Here is a 6,836-nt window from a genome sequence, read left to right as displayed (position 1 = left end):
TCCCCCACTCTCACTGCCTGTCCAGCCATAGGATGATGCTGGCTGTCCTCTGTGGGCCCCCAGCTGCAGCAGGATAAATATATGGTTTTGCCAGGTCTGCCCGACTCTGAGGAGACAGCCCCGGCAAAACCATGTCCCGGGTAGTCCCGGGAAGCCCCGCCCCCGCTGCGAGAAGCCCGCCCCCTTCCGGCGTTCGCGATCTTACTCAAGCAGAGCGGGGAGAGGAGTCGCTGGGGCACTAGAGGAACCTTACAGGTGAGGTAAGTATAGCTGTTTTTTGTTTTAAATATAGATGGAGGGGCTGGAGAATGATAAGGGAGGCACTGGTATGCTGATGAGGGGCAAAAGGATGAGAGGGGTACACTACTATGATGATGGAAGGGCAGGAGGATGAGAGGGGTAGTAGTATGATGATGGAGGAGCAGGAGGATGAAGGGGGAAGGAGGATGATGGAGGGGTAGTAATATGATGGAGGGGCAGGAGGATAAAGGGGGTAGTAGTATGATGGGGTAGGAGGATGATGGATGGGTAGTAATATGATGGAGGGGCAGGAGGATGAAGGGGGTAGTAGTATGATGGGGTAGGAGGATGATGGATGGGGTAGTAATATGATGGAGGGGCAGGAGGATGATGGAGGGGCAGGAGGATGATGGATGGGTAGTATGATGATGGAGGAGCAGGAGGATGAGAGGGGTAGTAGTATGATGATGGAGGAGCAGGAGGATGAGAGGGGTAGTAGTATGATGATGGAGGAGCAGGAGGATGAGAGGGGTAGTAGTATGATAATGGAGGAGCAGGAGGATGAGAGGGGTAGTAGTATGATGATGGAGGTGCAGGAGGATGATGAAGGAGGTAGTAGTATGATGATGGAGGAGCAGGAGGATGAGAGGGGTAGTAGTATGATGATGGAGGGGCAGAAGGATGAGAGGGGTAGTAGTATGATGATGGAGGAGCAGGAGGATGAAGGAGGTAGTAGTATGATGATGGAGGAGCAGGAGGATGAGGGGGTAGTAGTATGATGATAAAGGAGCAGGAGGATGATGAAGGAGGTAGAAGTATGATGATGGAGGAGCAGGAGGATGAGAGGGGTAGTAGTATGATGATGGAGGTGCAGGAGGAAGATGAAAGAGGTAGAAGTATGATGATGGAGAAGCAGGAGGATGAGAGGGTAGTAGTATGATGATGGAGGGGCAGAGGATAAGAGGGGTAGTAGTATGATGATGGAGGACAGGAGGATGATAGGGGTAGTAGTATGATGATGGAGGAGCAGGAGGATGAGGGGGTAGTAGTATGATGATGGAGGAGCAGGAGGATGATAGGGGTAGTAGTATGATGATGGAGGAGCAGGAGGATGAAGGGGTAGTAGTATGATGATGGAAGTGCAGGAGGATGAAGGAGTAGTAGTATGATGATGGATTATATGGCCAAGTAACAGTGTGATGGTATGTTAAGAGGTACAGTATGGTGATAATATATATATTAGTGGCAGTTCTGGCGTCACTTCGACACACTGAGCCCCACATAACTATGTATTCTGATCTCCCACAAAGTATTCAGTGTACAATACACCAAGAATCCTCCAGGTACAACAGCTGCAAGCACTACAACTCCCAGCATTTACTGATAGTCTGCATCCCTCAGGATATGCTGGGAGTTGTAGTACATATGAGCTGCCACTGTAGAGACATATAGTGCTGGACCTTTAGGGCTGATGGTTGTAACAGATTACGGCCACCAGACGCTTCTGCACAACAATCAATTATTAAAGGCTTGTTCTGTCTGAAGCTACAACTCCCAACATACCCTTCATTAAAAGTGTAAGGTATTCTGAGAGTTATAGTTCGACTGAAAACATGTAATTCACAAGGGAGTTGTCGCAGATCCAGATGAATCCAGGATAGAGCCGGGTCAGTATGTCTCTTTTTACCGATTCTTCTTTGGTGGGCCCCAAGGATCATTTCCTCTGGTGGGCCCCAAGTACCCCAGTCCGACACTGGCTCCAGCTAAGAAGCAGCATACAATAAATTACCATATTACATATCCCGTAGATAGCCCAACAATATAACACACTATACATTATACCATGTTATATAGTTACCAAGATTCTAATTTGTTTTCGCTCTGACAATGAGGGGTGTGATTTATTGTAGGTAAGAGAGCTATGTCACCATGAGGGGTCCCCACTCTTTTTCATAACCGGCCAGGTAAAAAAAAACAATCAGCAGCAGCCTAGTAACATCAGGTAAAGGGTGTCCCTGTATCTTGGCCCTGTGTAAAGGCATATATATTTCCCAGTGATATGCTATCACATTTTGCAATAGATTTGTTGGGTCCATGGTGTTTTTCACAGTGCAGCATGCTGTAGGTATAGTATATTGTGGGTGTTTATTTACTATTTTTAAGCCTATGAACTGATGAGCCGTCCACAGTATAGTCCTATCAGTGTCAGATCGGTAGAGTAGGCCATAGATTGTATCCATGTTTTCCAGGACTCCCTAGTGCTGCATCGAACTTTGTCAGTCACTGGTATGCAAAAGCCAAGCGATTGCACTCGAGCACGTTCCAGTCACACTCATCTTTAGTCGCTGCCTCTACACAGGGACAAACTGCTTCCAGCCTCATGTACTTTGTAGTTTGGATGGGGTGGATATGCGAGCACCCTTCTGCGTTTTCTTTTTTTTTTTAAACGCTGCACGCCCCCCAGTGTGACATATCTCCTCCCCTCCTTGACTCCATTGATTCTTATGTAGCTTCGCCACAGAGCGGAGGGGATATCTTCACACTGGGGGGCGGCGGGCCTGTCTCCAGTGCATAGAGCCAGACTGATGCATGGCAAAAGAACGAGATAGAGTGCGTTAAAAAAAAAAAAAAAAAAGGACAGCGCCACCAGGATTCCTGTGCTTGCTATGCGCCACCTGACCGGCCCCGGGACCCCCACCAGAAGGCATTTTCCCAAGTTGTGATGACATCACAACTCAGGGGAAAATGCCTGTCCCACCTGATGGACTGGCCGCTCAGCCAATAAGTGACTAGAGCAGCGTACTGCCCTAATCACTGACTGGCTGAACGGCCAGTCCATCAGCCAGGTTGTGATGCCTGCAGCGCCGGAGATACCCTGGCCCTGAAGGGTCCCCCTGCAAATACTTTATCTCTTGTATCCTCCATGTTGCAAGAACACGTTAAGACCTTCAGGGTGGTCGGATAAAGCAATAAGAATTTTACATTGCGCTTAATCATATTTGTACATGATGGTGCCAGGATTTTCCTTTGTCGAGCTACCTCAGCAGAGAAATTGTTACAAGTACCTTGTGACCTCGTAGGAGAAGCTCTGTTTTCATTTTCTTTAATTCCTGGAGCAGTAACTGCATATCTGCAAAGTTTAGAAACTTGGCTATGGCTTGGTGCGGTTTAATCTGCGCCATCTTGGATGATTTGCTGTTATGCAATTGTGGAGGGCCGATTCTGTGAGCTCGTTCCACCACCATAGGCCCTAGAAGACCTAATGCTTGAGGCAGTTCAGGGGCAAAGTTTTGTAGCAGTTGGTGGGACTGAATGCTTTCGGGTAATCCCACAAGCCTGAGGTTACTGCATCGTGACCTGATTTCCAAGCCCTCAGTTTTAGCTTTTAGTGAAGTATGTATTACTCTTAACTAGCTCATCAACTTGCTCCATGGCATGGTAGAGGTCGTCTTCTAGACTACTCACTCCAAGTCCACTATGTGTGTGGTTAAGTCCCAGTAACAGCAACTCATCACCTCCGATGTCTGTCAGTGACGTGAGTGGCTGGAGTCATAGGCTGTGAGTCTGTGTGGTGTGAGACTGCTGCACAGCCATCGCCATTTGGAAAAAGTCCTGGCGGTTCTAGTATGGCTATAAGCTGGTATTTGTCAGGTAACTGGTGCAGGGAACGGGAGGTTAGATTATTCAAGGACTGGACATCCTTCACTCGTTGCTTGGCATACGAACGCTGGAACCGGAAGTCATTGCCTTTAATAATTTTATGTATTGCCCACTGTACGCTCACTCCTAATGTTTTGTCACACACTATTATTTCAATATTTTAATACTCCCCATTTCCCTATAATCTGCCTTTCTAAAAAACAGTACTTTGATACAAACTGTGAACAATTCTATACTGCAAACCAAAGCATAAACTCTGGTGGTCACTAGAGGCTAAACTAATGCTGAAGTCTATTGTTTATCTGGGCCATATATGTGAGCCTAAGTAACCTAGATGAGGTAGAAGTTGCAATTTACTTTTGCTATTAGGCTATGTTCACACACATCAAAATGACAGCTGTTTTTATTAGTTTTCTTTATAACAACAGCCATTATTCTCATAATCACATAATTATAAAATAATACCCATAATTGCCATTAAATTACGGCATCCAATAAAAACAGCTGTCCTTTTGACAGTGTGTGAACATAGCCATACAGTTTTCTTTTTCTTCGGACAGTACCGATCTGAATATTGACATTTCTTACCATCCAGATTGCTCTGGGATATTTTCAGAACTCTTTACATTCAAGGTTGCATGTTGCATTTCTTTAGGTCTGTGCAGAACATATTATTATTATTATTATTATTATTATTATTATTTAAACTAAAAAGGCTGGTTGGTTTATATCCTATGTGGACTCCTTACCTGAGCTTAAATGCATGAGAACATTTATTCTTGCTTACCACCCCTCTTTGGTGTTTCAATGGGCCATGTTGGTTCACTTCTGAGATAAATAGTCACATGAGAACAGGACATATGCCTCTTCTGGAATATCTGGTCCTCAGACCTTTCTGTTGTCTTACTATTTGTGTGTTGTTATATTCTCCATATGATCTGATCTGTTTTATTGTTATATACAAAATGGAAAAATAAACAGTTAAAAAAGGGGGTTATCCAGTTCTACAAAAACATGGCCACTTTTATCCAGAAACAACACTTGTCTCCAGTTCAGGTGGGGTTTTCAATTAAGCTACATTCACTTCAATGGAATTGAATTACAGAACCCCACCCAAACTGGAGACAAGAGTTGTGCTGTCTGTGGAAGAAAGTGGCCATGTTTTTGTAACGCTGGATAAACCCTTTAACTGAAGCCATTTCAGCATTTGAAAAACTCAAAAAATGTGTTGACACTCCATTCTTCATCCAGCCAGATCAAGCCAAACCTTTTGTTGTTGCGGTGTCTGAGGTAGGTGGTGGGGGCAGTTTTGTGTTAAGGTGCCCCTTCTCACATTAACCTCAGGACTTTTTTTTTTTTTTTTTTTTTACTGAAGGTTCCCCTATGGAAAAAGAATTATGACATCACTAATCAAGAACTGTTAGCTATCGAGTGGGCATTTAAGGAGTGGCGTAACTTCCTGGAGGAGAGTGGTCCTTACCGATTGTGAGAACATTGTAGAATCTGCTAACATGTGAGAACATTTTAGAATCTGCTAATCCTAGACAGCCTAAATGGGCTTTTTTCTTTACTCAATTTAATTTTGTTATCACATATCAACCATGTTCTTAAAATGTAAGGGCAGGTACCCTCTATTGTAGTTTTTTGTGCTAGTCTCCCTCCGACTCTAAATCTGAAAGTATTCTACTGGCTGGGACAGCTCTCTCAATGGTGGAGACTGGTATGCCAGTGAAAAGGGGAATCAGAATTTGGCTCCAGGGGCTCCTCAGGGCAGATTTCATGTTCCCAGTCAATTTTACAATTCTTTTCTGTCTGACCATCTAGGTGTGAAAAGGAAACTAATAGCAGGTTAGAAACTCGAACCAGCTGTTATGTTCCCATGCATTTAGTTACACAGATACAGTACTGTACAATGTAAGAACACTCTTACTTTGATGTTGAAATGTCCTAAAGCTTGTTAATAAAGAAATAATGTGTGTTCTCCTTGAAAGTTGAGTTCGCATGTGTGTATAAACAGAACATCCTTTTCTGTTTTGTTTTGTTGCCATAGTACTTTCATTTTCTGTTACTGCTCTGGAAATATGACATGGCACTCAGTGTGTCGGCCCATAGTGCTCTTCTTTACTCTTGTATGTTTTCAAAACTTGTTAAAAGCACTTTATCAAAATGAACCCCTGGCACATGCCACAGAAAGGCTTATGTTAACACAACATAATAAATAGAGAAAAGGTGTCCGCTTTTGGTATGTTAAAAAACATCCGTTATTATTGAGATTTAACTGACTGCAATGCAATTAACTGACGTCAATGGAAAGACGAACGTCCAATGCACACAATGTATTGAATAACAGATGTTATCACCGCGGACGTCAAAATAATAATCATGACAATTATTATTGGACATCTTTTTGTCATGACCAGAGATGTGGATCCGCTGTACCACCGTCAGCGATGACGTAGCCATACCAGGGAGCGGAGTCTAAGGGAAGACCAGACAGCTAAATGAGGTTTTAGACTCATTTTAGACTCAAAATGATGGACGTCATTTTAAAAGGAACTGAAAAAACATTGTGTGAACATAGCTAAATAGTGCAGATTTTTGTCTTTTCTGTGGTGTACACAAGGCACAAGCCCCTCTTGACTGATTGACAGGCAGAGGGCATGGCAAGGTGGGGTGGTGGGGTGGCCTCTTCCCGCACCTATCATGGTTTATGCCTGTTTTCTGCTCCAGAGCAGATGTAAAGCTCTTATCCTGCCATGCGGGCTAATTAGGGGTGGAGGTTTATTCAAGACTGGCGTACAAGTATATACGCCATAATACATTTGTTGCACACATGGCCCGATTGAATTTGTCTATTTTTTGTCTAATTTTTGTAAACTTGAGGGTATTCCTTGGGTTTTTGTTAACGGGGTTTAGCATGATGTGTCTCTTCATTA

This window comes from Dendropsophus ebraccatus, unplaced genomic scaffold (assembly GCF_027789765.1).
Source record: "Dendropsophus ebraccatus isolate aDenEbr1 unplaced genomic scaffold, aDenEbr1.pat pat_scaffold_1052_ctg1, whole genome shotgun sequence".
In the NCBI taxonomy this organism is placed as follows: domain Eukaryota; kingdom Metazoa; phylum Chordata; class Amphibia; order Anura; family Hylidae; genus Dendropsophus; species Dendropsophus ebraccatus.
This window is presented reverse-complemented; position numbering follows the sequence as displayed.